General features: G+C 36.1%; 1 long non-coding RNA gene across 1 annotated transcript in view; it reads left to right on the top strand.

Annotated features, from left to right (window-relative positions):
- LOC120532164 overlaps positions 1-16,513 on the top strand; it is a 128,039-nt gene that overhangs the window by 92,317 nt on the left and 19,209 nt on the right. Inside the window, exon 4 of the long non-coding RNA XR_005634229.1 lies at positions 12,198-12,635. This is a non-coding gene — a long non-coding RNA (uncharacterized LOC120532164). The remainder of the gene's footprint in view (positions 1-12,197; positions 12,636-16,513) is intronic.

The raw sequence follows: 16,513 nt of genomic DNA, 5'->3' as shown, positions 1-16,513 counted from the left end.
AAAGCTGGAATTTGCTTACGCACAGAAAAATCCAGAAGCAGAAATCTGTGCATACTCCAACTTCCGTGTTCTTCCGCTACATAAATCCTGGTCAGCATGAAAAGTAATGCTCGTGCATGCGCATGCTGTCCCGCCCAAACTCCTCCCAGAATTATGCTTCTTTGAATGTGCAAATCAATATAAATAGCCCTTAAGCTCAGCGTTCTGTAAAAAGACAATGGGAAAAGCACGGGGGATAATATAACAATTTCAGCGAATACCAAGTGGAGGAAAAGTAAAAACATACTATTTGTTGATTTAAACAGTGGAATAAACAACAAAAGGAAGTTGATTGAGTGACATAGCATGTCGGAGAAACTCGAAAGCTGAAGTTCACAAACTTGCACAGTGCCAAAATAAGTCACATATCAAAATCGCCATGAAAAGGCGAGTTGTAGCCCACCGTCTGAGCTTATTAGTGTACAGACAAAAAAAAATAGGCACACAGTGGGAAAAAAGCACAAAATGTCAACTTTAATCTCGAAATTTCCACTTTAATCACGTAGTTTATTTTGTCATTAAAGTAGAACATCATAAACTTCATCTTAAATTCATTTAATTTACTAGTTTCTCAAATCCCACTAAAGTAGCACGTTAAATGCTTTGTTTTGTATTTGATCTTCAATGTGCTCTATGTGTGTGAATCACTACGTGCTTCCATTCTTTCTCTTTCTCCAACAGGACACAGAATCCATTACATTCGTGATATTACAGCTCTCTGAAAAATTAAAATACTGAGATGTATACATGATATCATTTTCATGATGATTGAAATGAAAGCATGTTATTAAACATGAGAACACGATGGCGCAGTAATTGTTCATGTGTCACACAAGATGCTGCTGTGCCATGCACGACCTTCAATGAAATAATTTATTGTAGTAGTACTGTCTCTTTCAAATGTACTAACCTCCAATTCCTGTTGTTACTTTTCTTTCCCCAAATACCCAATCGCCACACAATCAACTCTGTAATAGACGTTAAGCCATCTGTAAGCTTTTAAGGAACATTGAAATATCTTCATAGTATGTGTTTAATTATTCTATCCATCTGTCCTGCCAGTGTTGCGCCAGCCTCAGCAAATATACAGCGCCAGGCTGGAACAATACATTAACTTGCTAGCACTGCGGCACCGTGTCCTCACATGTTTAATCATTAACAATACAGATTATTTAAATGAAGTTAAAGTTTTATCTGTATAATATAATCAACATATTTTTCTGCATTTCATCTTAAAAATGATATCGTCATCATATGTAAATACGCGCTTTATAAAGTGGCAGAGGTTGTGTAATGTTACAACTGTAGTGCAAGTTTAAAGTGGGGTAATTGTACTTATAAGTACAAACAGTTCTACAAGAAGCAATTGATTGAGTGTGTTTATAGTTCTTGGGATGAAACTGTTTCTGAACCGCGAGGCCCGTACAGGAAAGGCTTTGAAACGTTTTGCCGTGGCTTTGGCAGCATGTGCTTGATGCTGTATACCGATAATTCTCTCTCCGATCAGCTGCTTCTGTGATTCCCCACTCAGATACAGTGATATAAATACTCCGAGTGGTGCAGTGAGAGTAACAATGCAGTTATGGTATTTGGAATACTATGGCTATTCTCTGGACCATTATATTGTTACAGGTAATCTACAATCAGATGCATTACACTAATAAACAATATGCGGTTAGTTTCAGTGTATTTATAAAGCTGCATCAGAAATGTGGTAAGAAATAAAGGGTAACCACACAGGAACAGTAGCACTGCTTTGACGCTGGGTGCCACCAGTCTGCAAAACCAAGCGGAGAACTTGCGTACGACAGGGTATGAAGTACCGTGGAAAAGTGCGTGGCTTTACGCCAAGTGTAGGTTTTATACATCATGATTTGAACGTAGAAACGTTCTTACGCAACATTTCTGTGCGTACGCACCGTTTATGCATGAGGCCCCAGGTCTTCATCCTCTATCGAAGTTTTTAAAAGTCGGCTTAAGACCTACTTGTTTTCTTCTGTCTTTCACTGTGATGGGATTGTGGTGGATGTTATAATTGGTTGTTTTATTAATCTGGTTTTGCATGATTGTTTGTATTGTGTTTATTTTAATACTTTTTTGTATAGCACTTTGGCGCAACCGCTGTTGTTTTAAATGTGCTTTCATAAATAAAATAATCTTATCTAATCTAATTTAATAATTTAAATAAAAGAAAATAAATTAAAAGAAACATTAAAAGTAAAAGACTGAAAAAACAATTACAATTCAGCACATTTTACTTGTATTGTAAAAAATGATAAATCTTCAGACAGCAAATTAGTGTAAAATCGTATTTGGACTGGTCCATGTTGCATTGTGAGGCATTTTCAGTTTTGCCATTTTACACCATTTCACTTGTAGGTGTGGTAAAATAACTGTTAAAAATCAAATCCTGGTTACATTAGAAATTTTTTATTCACATGGAGAAACACAGACATAAGAAATAAGTGACCAAGTAGTGTGGTGGACATGAAGGCAGACATACAAGACACCGAAATGTACCGCTACTACATGGAATTGAAGACCCGGTGGAAGAAACTGGCACACATGGACAGCGACATCTTCTTCTTAATAAAATGTTAAAAAGGAAAATCTTATCCCGAAAGGCATCATGATAAGGAATCCAACCATACATACTTATAGTACTCGGTTTGCAGAGCAACTTTGTTTTAGAACATCTGCAAGGATAAGAAACCACTTAATCCAAATTTTCTACAACATCAAGAAGAACACGCAAAGAGAGATCCAAGACCTCATCCTGCTCCTTGGAAATGACAGTCAGGAGATGGTAAAGGAGCTGCATCGCTATTACAAAAGACTCCAGAAACTCCTTATTGTCAACAAAAAGAAAAAACTGCATAGATTACGAGAGAAAGCTGGACATTTAATAGCAAAAAACAAAGAGCAACAGACCTGCATTGTTAATCTCTCCTCATACACACCAAATGAAGCAGAGATTTCAGTACTCACAAAGAGACTCTCATATTGTCCTGAAAAGCCCATTGACAACATCAGACTCTGCAGTGATATGGAAGAATTCTTCAGAAAACTCAGACTAAAAGAATTTTTCCACAAAAAAGAAAACGGCAACACACAGGAACCAACAACAAGCAGTTACAACAACCCCACCAGTAAATCCACATGGACACCAGAAGCTGGCAGAAACTCTACCCTGGATAACTATATAGACTGCTTCCGACAAAGAGTGAAAACGGGGATCTTAAACAGGCAGCAAAATCGGATAGAAAACATTACTGGGGATGAGCGGAGAGCCATACATTCACTAAGGGAAAATACAGAAATCATTATCAAACCAGCAGACAAAGGGGGTGCTTTAGTCATCATGAACAATCAGATTAAATACAGGAGGCACAAAGACATCATGGACAATCAGATTATATACAAGAGGCACAAATACAATTGTTCAATACTATGCATTATCACAAACTGCAAGAAGACCCAACAGATCTCTACAAAAAGGAACTAAAAAAAATAGAAAGTAGCTTACCTCTTGACATCAGGGATCATGTAAACAATTTAATTCCTGATAACCCCAAAATGGGTTACTTCTACATGCTTCCTAAAATCCACAAAGAAGGGAACCCAGGAAGGCCTATCATCTCAGGAATTGGCTCCCTTACAGAAAAGGTTTCAGGCTGGGTGGAACACATTCTTAAACCCCTCGCCTGCAACACAACCAGCTACATCCAGGACACCACTGACTTCTTAAAAAAACTGTCTGCTTTAGGCCCCTTACCTGAGGGAACCTTACTGGCCACAATGGATGTTGAGGCTCTGCACGATGATGGCATATTGGCATGTGAAACATACCTCAGACAACATGATTTACCCACAAAGTCAGTAATAGAAATGATAAAATTCACTCTGACACATAATCTATTCTCTTTTGGACAAGATTGCTATTTGCAACAAATGGGGACTGCAATGGGCTGTCGATTTGCACCTCACTATGCAAACCTATTTATGGCAAAGTTGGAGGAAGATTTAAGGTCAATGTACATCTTAAAACCAATATTATATCCCCGTTACATAGATGACATCTTCATAATCTGGACTGCCAGTGAGAAGGACCTTCTCCATTTTCATAATGAATATAATTCTTTTCACCCCAACATAAAGCTGAAGCTGAATTACTCAAAAACAGAAGTCAGCTTCCTTGACACCACTGTTCAACTAAAAAACAACACCCTTGTAACTTCTGTTTTTCACAAACCAACAGACAGACGGACCTACCTAAGAAGTGACAGCTTCCACCCCAAGCATATAAGACGCTCCATTATTTTTAGTCAAGCAATTCGGTACAATCGTATTTGCTCAGACCCGACAGACCGGGAACAACAACTGCAGGAGCTCAGGCAAGATTTCATCAAACAAGGTTATACCCCCAAAACAACAGACACTCAAATAAGAAGAGCTACTGCCACACCCAGAGACAACCTTCTGGAATATAAAAACAAAGACAACAAGAACCATATCCCCCTTATTGTCACCTACAACCCACATCTTGAAACACTTCGAAAAATTATAAAAGAACTTCAGCCAATGCTAAACAGCGACTAAACACTGAAAAATGTATTTCCTGAACCTCCCCCCCTGGCATACAGACAACCACCAAACCTTCACCAACTTATTGTCCGAAGCTCCCTGAATGAACTGACAGCAAATGGCACATCTCCCTGCCTACAGAAAAGATCTAAAATGTGTGCCCACATCTACAATACAGACTGTATAGTTATACCACACTGCCGACTTGAACATCACATAAAGGGATCGTTTTCCTGCAGATCATCCAATGTTGTCTACCTAATTCTCTGCATGAAATGTCCTGACACTGCACTCTATGTGGGAGAAACTGGACAAACACTCCGCCAGATAATGAATTTGCACAGATTCCACATTAAACATGGCAACACAGATGTTTCTGTAGCGGCCCACTTCAACAGCCATGGACACTGTGAGAGGGACTTTAAAGTCACAGTGCTTATGGGCAACTTCAAAACACAGCAAGAGAGAAAAGAATGGAAAGTTAAGCTTATGTTAAAATTTAATACATTACAGCATGGCTTGAATAGAGACAAGTTTTATAGCCAGGTATGAGGACTGTTTGCATCTCTCAGACTGACACAGATAACCTGTCAACAGGGGCACATTGTTTTGAAAAACTTATCACAAACTTCAAAGGACTTTGTTGGACAGTTATCTTATCCAAAGATCTTGACCATACATTGTTCTTCTCTCTCTTGTTAAATTAATCTTAGCCTGAGTGAACCTATTAATTTTTTACATTTAAGATTTTTCCTTTAAAGATTTACCATTGTTGTTTCTTGTCCTAGTGTGTGGATATAAACACAGGAAACTTCAGTTTCTGTATTACATCTTGCCTGAAGAAGTGGCCTGAGTTGCCTCGAAAGCTTGTATATTGTAATCTTTTTAGTTAGCCAATAAAAGGTGTCATTTTGCTTGGCTCTTCTCTACATTCATAATGGCTAACACGGTACAACACCCTAGTACTATAGACCAAAACTCAAATTGATGTTATTATGAGGGAAAATAGGTGAATACACTACAAAACAAATTCTGTAAAAGTACATCACATTAACTATGTTTTCACATCAAATAGTTAAAGCAATGTTTTTTAAATAGATAAATGCATGTAAATGTACTTTTATGTAGTGTTTCAGTTGTCAATGTCAATTAATTTTTTAAATATGAAATATCATTTTAGGAATAATTGTTGCAATGCTGTAAAGTAAAATGGCGCAGAATTTAATCATTTAATAATTTCAATAAGAGAAAATAAACTAAAATCACTGAAACACTAAAAGTAAAAGGCTGATAAAATAAACAAGAAAAAAAATACAATTCAGCACATTTTACTTTACAAAAAATGATAAATATTCATAACCCAACCTAAAGAAAAATGCATTTTGTAATCTGTTTATCCAGCTTCTGGTCATAGGGAGTTGGGGTTCATCCTGGCAGCCACAGAATGAAAGGGGAGAACAAACCCCTTGAATCACATGGGTTTTAAATATGGGATGAATAATGGAATGTTCAGAGAAAAAAAATCCATACAGGCAAAGAGAAAACATGCAAATTCCACACAAACAACGGGCAAGGATTCAGTCTCAGGACACAGCATCTGTGAAGCCAGACCACAAACCGCATATTCATCATTCTGCCCTTCAATGTACCTTATTATTAAATGTTATCTTTCTATGTATTTTAACCATAGTAAAAAATGTAAACACAATTTTTTAATTAATGTGGTTTAAGTGTCCTTATTATTTCTGGCAATGACAACCAGACTAAAATCCATTTACTACTCTTGATTTACCATACATTTATTCATCACCTCCGCCAGAAAACACTATCTTTTTTGAGTGACTATTAGATGTTTTAAGCTCTTATAAGCTTTTTGTATACATATGGTGTGTTCGGTGTTTGGAGTGCAGTAAACATCATAAACTTAGTGTTTTTCCATGACTACATGAAGACAGTGCTTTTCATGTGTAATGTACAAGCAACTGACACATGTATTGTCAAAATATCAGTGTAAATGGTGAGCTCTACTGACTATGGATGTCCCTTACATGAATTGCCTATCCTTAAAATAGTGGTCCATAAATGTGTATGTACAATATGCCATCATTTACTTTATCCTGTGTCAAGTGATGATTTGTTCTACCATGGTTAATGCATTGCAATCACTTATTTCTACAAAAAATTATTTGTTAAGCACCAAGAATTAACCTCAGCACATAAAATTGAACCAGCTTCACTCATAGCAGTTTTAAGGGAAAAATATTTCACAATAAATATTTTTCCTAGAATCCATAAACATCATTGCTCACCCAATTCTTTTGACTTTTTCTCATTTCATTTGTGCTTTATCTTGCACTTTAAGGAGAATGCAGTTTGACTGGGATATTATTGTGACATTACTTGCTATAACAAAATGAATGCAACATTTCTGTGATGTTTGATGTAAAACTGGACTCATCACGCTTACTCTTGGCCATTTGAGCATCTGTACTTTAATGTATAAAGACAAAGATATTGTTAGCAGCAGGTGCTAGACCTTTGAAACATATTGAGTGTTAAAATTCTAACCAAGATTGAGATTCCATGCATATGGTTTGCTGTATTTAATGATCTTCTGTTTTGCCGGATGCATCAGAAGAAGTACTTATAGGTGTGTAGCCAATTTTTGACTGAACACCTTAGATTCTGGGTGATGAAATTTCTGCCAGTCCTCATATTCAACAATTATTATCTTGGGATGTACAGACTAACTGGATTATAAAAACAATATTGGAAAGTGACTTTTAGATTTTAAATCAAATTGTGGTTTGCTTTTAATAGCTGAGTTCTATAATTTGATAGTGCTGTTGTGAATTGTCTCTTGAAGCCATGTCAACATATATCTAATTTTATCCTATTCTAATGTTATTTTATGAATTAAAAATGTGCTGCAGACTATTCTGAGACATTCTTAGAAAATATTACCTTAATATTCTCTTGCATTTAGTCAGTTTTAGTAATTTTATATCAGAACTTCATTACAGAATCACTACATTACAGAGTTAGCAGCACTGGGTGCAGGGTAAAGTTCATAACTAGATAAAATACCATTCAATCGCAAGGCATACTAATGCACATTAGAGCCACCAATCATTATAACATAAACATCAGAGAAGAAAAAAGTGAATGTGCATGCCTCGTACTGGCAGTGAGAGAGCCAGGACTTGAGCCTACAGATATGAAACTATGAGGCAGCAACACAAACTACTGAATTATTTACATTTTTCTCTAATAGAAGCCAACATCTAATAATCTTTAACATATGAACAGAATGTAATCTACCAGAGAACATTTTGGAATTGTACCCAGAATCACATTGCATCTTTTCTGATAAACAAGATTAGAAAATGCACATTGTAAGTTCTCAGATCTCACAAAATGAATTAAACAATAGAGTTTCTCAATCCTTGTCAAAATGTGGGGATATTGATGGCTGCTGCAGCAGTAATATTTGTAAAGTAGGATTGTGTACAGTCACACACGTGCGAATAGAAGGAAGCTGAGTGGACCGAATAAAAGTAATTCCACGCCAAGTCAGGGGGTGGCGAGGTGCACTAAACTTCCCTCTGTTTTCTCTGCAGACCAAGTATGGGAAAACCTGCCTGATTTCTTTTCAAAGATGTCACTTCCAGTTCAGGCTCACTGAAAGACATCACTTCTGGTTCTAGTGCCCCGAAAGGTGTCACTACTGGTTCCGGCACCATCTTGAAACATCACTTCCAGTCCCGGCATCCAAGATGACATAATTTCTGGGACCTGGTCTATAAACATGACATTTTACCTTGACAAATCAGTTCAGACTGAGAACTCGAACTGTGCACTTCAGTGCGATGACTAAAACCTTTTTCAGCCAGGTACAATATATGGGTGGCTTACCCAAACCTTTCTGTGTGTCCGAGGCTGATTTATTTTACAGTACTCAACAGTATGCCAAATGTCCATATTACATACAATATGTGTATTGAAAGCAAATTAACTATGTATACAGGGAGTTGAAAAATTTGTAAATATTGTAAAATTAATAGCAACATATCTTGACGAAGTCATGTTTACACAGTAGGTAGGCTTCGAGATATGATAATTATTTTTTTCCTTCAATTTAGTATAGTTTAGCTCTTCTGTATATTACTAAGTGTGTTATCATGAATATCATGGCTGTTTTTATCCACTTTGATAAAACATAGTTCCTCTATAATATATTTAAATGTTCATGACTCCTCTTTTGCGATATAACAGTTCAATAAAAATGTAGTTGTACAGCTAAAGAAAACGTATATAGAAACAGTCACTATACTCTTTTATTACATGTTTGTATGGCAACAAAAGAATGGTTTCATTAAAAAATGCTTCTGAATGCAGGAATGAGAAGAATTTGATTTTTGATTAGATTTGCTGTTGAGTTGTTCCTCCTTAGCTATTGATTGATACTACACTGTAAATAATTGACAGTATTTTAAGGATGTTAACTGTAATTTTTCATAATAAAATGATGTTTTTGTCAAAATGAATTGTATACTCACAGTAGGCTAAGCCACCTTCTGTCATTAAACAGCAAAATTAATGTAAAATTGTATTTGGACTGGTCCATGTTGCATTGTGAAGCATTTTCAGTTTGTGCCATTTTCATTCCATTTCACTTGTAGGTATGGTAAAATAGTTAAAAATCAATTCCTGGCTACATTAGACATTTTTTATTAACACAGAGAAACACAGACACAAAGATTAAGTGACCAAATAGTGTGGTGGACTGGAAGGCTTTGGAGACCTTCAAAACTCAAATTGATGTTATTACGGAAAATTAAATGAATACACAACAAAACAAATTCTGTAAAAGTACATCACATTAACTATGTTTTCACATCGAACAGTTAAAGCAATGTTTTTAAACAGATAAATGCATGTAAATGTACTTTTATGTGGTGTTTCAGTTGTCAATATCAATTAAATGTTTAGTATGAAAGACAATTTTAGGAATAATTGTTGTAATGCTGTAAAGTAAAAATGGCTCAGAATTTTAAATTTGCATAAAGTGTTTTATTGCATAGTAAAATATTGCTCTCAAATATAGGGTGAGATGTTGCTCTACTGTACACCTATTTGTTCAAGAAAGGTTGGGTTAGGTTTGCTCGATTTCATAATCTCATAAGACCATTTATTGGCTAACTAAAAAGATTACAATATGCAAGCTTTCGAGGCAACTAAGGCCCCTTCTTCAGTTGAGATGTAAATCGCCTGAAGAAGAGGCCTGTTGCCTCAAAAGCTTGCACATTGTAATCTTTTTAGTTAGCCAATAAAAGGTGTCATTTTGCTTGACTTTTCTCTACATTAATAATGGCTAACACGGTACAACACCTTAGTACTATAATCTCATAAGGAATTTTATTGATTTTCACTGTATAGCCTGAAAAATCAAATGAGATTCTGCATTTTTTTTAAATTAAATGACTAAGGTCATGTGGAAAAGATGAGAAACGTCATTAGAATATTTGGTTCAATTTTGTTCTTACATTAATTCCTATTGCAAAAAATTTCATATACAAAGATGCTTACATTCACACACAGACAATATATGCAATTTCTAATTATATACCGTGCTTATTTCTGTTGTTATAAATTTTTAGCATTATTTTTACAGGCATTACCATGTTGTTTGTTGCAGCAATGGCTGTGGCTAGAATGAAGGGCTGCAAAATAGCATCGCAAAGAATCAGTGACAGTCTAACACTAAAGCAACTCAAAAAAAACAAAAAAAGATTAGGTTTAATTTGGTGAATAGTATGAGATGCTTCTTAAAAACAGTTTTATAGTATGATTTTAATTTTGATGAAAGGGACAATAATAGGGTTAAAAGAGAGAATTAAAGGTTTAGTTTGGTGATGACATAGATAAGAATTCTGGCAACAATTTCTTAGCAAGAATTTGTTTTTAACAAAAGATTAACAGATTTGTATAATGTTTAATAATGATCCTTCTGTTATAGCCCTATAATAGTAATAACACTTCCTCTCTGTTGCTCAAACATGTTCAAAGAACTTTTTAAAAACAAACATAATATCATACTCTTATTTTACCAGTTTCATATGCACTAGTACCATCACTACTATATATTTAGCAATTTTAATTTATACATATTTAAAAACATAGACAAAGCCACAAGTGTATTTCTTGCTTGTCATGACATTTGCTGTATATTTTTCTTCAGTAATGTTTCTGTTATATTACTTGACCAAAAAAGCCAAAGTAATGATGCACATGTAATATTACTAGCATTTCTTCATTACAAAAAGTATTCCAAACTGTTGTATGCTAGCCATTGTGAAAGAAGTCACCCTCAGACCCACAAAATGATTTGGGTAGCCACCCCCACATAATGTACATAATGTGCTCAGGACGAGTTCTCAACATGAACTAATGAGTAGTGCCAAAGATGGAGGCTTTAAAGGCCGTCAAAGGAAGTGATGTCATCTATGTCAGAAGCGGAAGTGACATCTTTCTTGGGGCTTGAAACAGAAGTGACATCTTACTGGGTATTGAAACCGAAAATGATATAACCCTTGGCACTGGAACCAGATGTGAAGTTTTGTATGAGGCATCAGGCAGGTGTTCCCGTGTTTGGTCTACAGAGTAAATAGAGAAACTTTTAGTGCACCCCATGCCCCCTGGCCTGGTGTGGAATTACCTTCTATCGGTCCACTCAGCTTCCTCCTACAGTACTCGACTTTTAACTGGAATAAAAAAAAGACAGCATATCACTCCTGTTCCAGCTCATTTGCATTGGTTACCTGTGAAATACAAAGTTTCTTTTAACTTTTTTTGCTGTTTTTTAAAGCACTCAATAGATTAACCCCTCAATACATTCAAATCTGCTATTTCCATATTAGGGTGAGGCTAGGGAACTGTGCCTGCAATCGGAAGGTTGCCGGTTTGAATCCTGTAAATGCCAGAAGTGACTGTACTCCACTGGGCCCTTAAGCAAGGATCTTAACCTGTAATTGCTTTGTCCAGGGTATGACGTTAAACTGAATCTAGCCCTACAAGCTGGTCCTCCGACTTACAAAGGAAAATTTGGGGGTTAGGCACTCCAGCCACTGTAAAAAAAACCTCACACTGTTTCAGTGTGGTGCTGAGGTGTCACCCACTGCACTTGTGTCCTAGTCTGGGTGGTTTGTCCAGTGGTGAGTGTGGGAATGTGCTGTATTTACCGCATGCTCCCAACCTCCAGCTCCCTGGTCACTTAAGTCATTCTCACAACAGCTCCTCTCAATTCCTCATTCAAGTCTTAAAACCAAAGGCGACCATACTATTAATGGGTTTAAATGTAAATTAAAGACAAAAATTTTTCTCTTTCTTGCATTTCAGTTTTAGGTTCTCCTCTGGCTTTTGTCAAGTCCACTAGTATGTTGCTTTTAATCTCATTTTAATAACTTTTATTTACATTTTTATTTTCTTACTTTTTGTATGCATGTTTTCAGATTATTTTATTTATACGAGGGGAAGTCAAAAAGTAAAGGGATTTTTTTAATTTCTCTTTTTAGAGTTTGGCAACACTGCTCGTATCCAGCGCTGAATGAGTGTAGTCGCCAACACTTCTATACAACATGTAACTCTTATTCCCGAGTTATTCGTTGGAGTGTAGCAGACCGTTAAACATGACAGCTCCATTGTCGATCTGCACCAAGGAGGAAATTAAGGGCAGCGATTCAATTTTTGTTTGCGGAAGGTGTTAAACCTGCGGACATTATTCGTCGAATGCGAGCACAGTATGTTGACAACTGTTTATCGCGAAGCAAGATCTACGAATGGATAGAGCGCTTCAAACAGGGAAGAACTTCTTTATGTGACGAAGAAAGATCGGGCAGGCCATCAACGTCAACCAGTGAGGACAATGTGATAGTCGTTGATTCCAAAATTGGTTGCAGATGCAACCGAAAAACTTTTTTTCCAACGGAATCAAAAAACTTGTGAAAAATAAGGTATGTTCCACATTTCTATCATTAGAATAAATGCCCCTTTTCTCAAATGTCCCTTTACTTTTTGACTTCCCCTCGTATATATTGTATTCTGTTAAGTCATTTATGCTATTTTATTTATATATTTTATTATGTATGTAGTATTTGTTATTCAATGCTTTTCAACTGGAAAGCACTTTAAAAACAGCAGAAGTTGAACCAAATATGCTATATAAATAAATTACTATATTAGAAATGACTTGACTTGTTTAGAAGTTGTGAAAACCAGGGGGTATACAGCTCCCCAAACACGCAACACACCAGACACAGAGGCACAAGTCCAGCACAAGACATGTTTATTTATAGTGTGAAGCTCTTCTCCCTTGCTCCCAACTGTGGTAAGCACAGTCACAAGTACAAGAAACAGTCCTTTCTTCCTCTTTTGTCTTTCCATCTCCAATGAGAAGCTTCATCTTCTCCCACCCAAATCTGGCTTTTTCTCTGGTTCCTTTTTAAGCCGCACTCAGGAGAACTTCAAGTGGCTCTTTAGGGAGGTCTGGAATTACTCTCAGGTGAGGTGGAAGCCCAGTGTAGGGCTCTGCAGCTCCCGCACTTCCCTCTGGTGGCATCCCTGGAACCCAAAAGGGCTGATAGACCATTACCAAACCCAATTTAGCCCTGTGGGACTCAGAGGTGCCGTTACACCCCGGGTTGTGCCAAATAGCAGTTTGAGGGAGATAGCGCCCTTTAAAAGCTTCCCTGAAGGAAGTGTCCTGGCCTAGTAAAGACCCCGGTGACCATCCATCACAAATTGAATTTGATGAAGTTGAAAAGCTGGAAAAATGCAGATACATTAGCTTTGATCACACTGCCACTAAAAGTGAAAGATTTCCAGTTTTTGGCTCATAAACAATTTATTTGTTTCACTGTTCAAATCAATTTTTCAAGTTGTCCAAATCCAATACAAGTGTGTATATGTCTTGAATGTGCTCCACAAACAAAAAATTATTGAAAATACATTTTTCATATAGATACAATTTAATAGACCAACACGAGCACCAACAGCATGCTGGCATCTACAATTCTTAATATTGTTTTCATCACAGACTGTCTGTGACTTTGTCAGCTTCTGATGGCAAGGAAGAGATAAAAGAAAATGAAACATTGTTGAAGTTCCTTTAAGCGCATTTATCACTGTCACATATGTATGTAGAAACCTGTGGACATCAAATAAGAGCCAAGACTGATGAGGACAAGAATTGGAGAGTTTTGATGAAAAACGGTGATTTGAAAATTTCAGAACATTTCATTGCTTATGTCAAAATGAGTTCTAAAGAACAGGAATATGAAGAATACAACCAAGATGTACTCCATTTCCATCAGAAAACACAAAGCAATTGAGATACAGTACAGGCCAAAAGTTTGGACACACCTCCTCATTCAATGTGTTTTCTTTACTTTCATGACCATTTACATTGGTAGGTTCTCACTGAAACAATAAAACCATTTCAGGTGACTACCTGTTGAAGCTCATCTAAAGAATGCCAAGAGTGTGCAAAGCAGTAATCAGAGCAAAGGGTGGCTATTTTGAAGAAACTAGAATATAAAACATGTTTTCAGTTATTTCACCTTCTTTTGTTAAGTACATAACTCCACATGTGTTCATTCATAGTTTTGATGCCTTCAGTGAGAATCTACCAATGTAAATGGTCATGAAAATAAAGAAAACACATTGAATGAGGAGGTGTGTCCAAACTTTTGGCCTGTACTGTATATTGGCTGACAACAGTCACACCCATGACTTATTAAATCTGACACCTTGTTTTTTTATCTTTGCATGCTGAGTTTAGCACTGTAATCTAATCTGTAATTCTAAATTTCCAGAAAATTCTGATTTAAGTTCTCAAATTCAGGTCGCATTCAAATTGCATAGGTCTTTAGATGAAGATTTAGTTCTACAAATAAAAGAGGTCTACATCAAATCTGATAACTTATGATTCCATGTGTTTTTTTTTTGTTGTTTTTTTATACATCTCTAAAAAGAAATAGCTATGAATCAAATAAGTGAAAAAAATTGTAATTTAGCTGCAGCGTCAATACAGCCATAGTCAATGAAGAAGTCAATAGTGCATTAGTGTGTGGGTTTCTTTACAAAAAAACATGATTTCCAAGTTCAAAAATCTCAACATGTAGGCGACTTTACATAAAACTTTGAAGTTCCTCTATCCACTTTGTAACAGTTTGTATCAGATACATGCAGTTCATTCTGCATAGCCTGCATTCTATCTGGAAACAGGAAACACACGGCTACAGACATTAAACAAATTAATAAGGAAACAATAGACAAATCATCTAATCAAGTTGGATTTTGCATTTTATATATCTCTAGCAGCGTGTTCCATCATAAGGCATGTACATAATTACACTACAGTATCAGATTTCACAATTAAACAATACAGCATTAGTTATACACTTTTAAAGACCAGTATAAAATAAGTAGAATAGGCAGAGCAACAAGGTAATAGGAAGAAGGCTTCATTTGAAGCGTATCATAAACAGTTTCAAAATGAATTGTTAAGTTCAATAAATCTTACACACAGTTATATGGTGCTGTCAGCCCTACATAAACAGGCATACAAGAAATAACCCATACTCCACAGGAGCACAAATACCATTAATAGTAGCCATTCATTTCAGAACATTTTGGCTTAGGCTCTAATAATAATGTGTGCAATTAACTGCATCTGTCTGGAAATAATGATATACAGCAGGAACTTTAAAAGCTTTGCTCTGTCTACATTTACTGCCCATATCTGGATCTAACTTTATAAGTAAGCCGGTGGAAATGGAGCTGCGGTAAGATGTAAGGCAGTGACATTAGAGAAAGCACAATGAAGCACTGCGGACTTTAGCAGCTGAGTTCTGGATTCAGCGCCTTGCCCAGGCACTGCCGGCATGGAGTTTGCACATTCTGCAGTTGTGTTTTTCAATAGTTTCTAGTTTCTTACTCAAATCCCAAAGTTCTACATTGGCACTGTGTTTTTCTGCATTGCCTTTTTGATTCTGGAGTTATGAACACTAACTTTTCCTGAGACAAGAGAAACCGATGGTTCTTTTGATTTTATTAAGATTTACTGAATGATTTTACACTGGGCACTTTGAATAACTTTGGTTGGTAAGCCATTGTCCCTTTTCACAAAATGCCAGTTGGTGTTGGATACCATTTGTTCATCAGAAAAATAAAATAAGCTTTAAACACAGATTTCGCTTTTGACTAAATCCTAAAAACATTAAAAATTGCAGTGGAATGCAGAAAAGGAGCAAATACATTTTCAAATAGTTCAAACACTTCCATAAGGAGTTCAAAATAAAATGGAAAATTATTGAATGGAACTGAAACAACAATGTTAAGTTCGGGGCTTGAAACACATTACTGTTTAATCAAAGGTGCCATAAATGCTCTCTGTCCAGGCTATATAAAGTAGCAATGCTATAGAAAGGTTGCAATGGTAAAACTGAGTTGAAAAGTCCATACCAAATTCTGTTTTGTCTGTATTTGTACTTGACCTGATCAGTCTAACAGGTAGCTGATGGTGAAAGTGAGCACAAAATCATAACTTTACTAAAGTAACTCATAAACCATAAACACGTAAATTAAATTTAGGTCCCTGAAGTAAACTGACAAGCCCAATATAATCACAGAATTCAATGCAATTGAAACCATAATCACCTTTACACATTAACCCATGAATCCTTTTTAGTTTTTCTATCTATTTAACGCATTATCATCATCCGCTCAATGCACGACATCATAGAGTTTTTCAAATGACAATCTGACTATAGAGAACATCTCGGGAAGCCAGGAGTAAAAGTGAAGAGTGTCATCAATCAATTCATAGATA

This window comes from Polypterus senegalus, chromosome 7 (genome assembly GCF_016835505.1).
Source record: "Polypterus senegalus isolate Bchr_013 chromosome 7, ASM1683550v1, whole genome shotgun sequence".
NCBI lineage: Eukaryota > Metazoa > Chordata > Cladistia > Polypteriformes > Polypteridae > Polypterus > Polypterus senegalus.
This window is presented reverse-complemented; position numbering and strand designations above follow the sequence as displayed.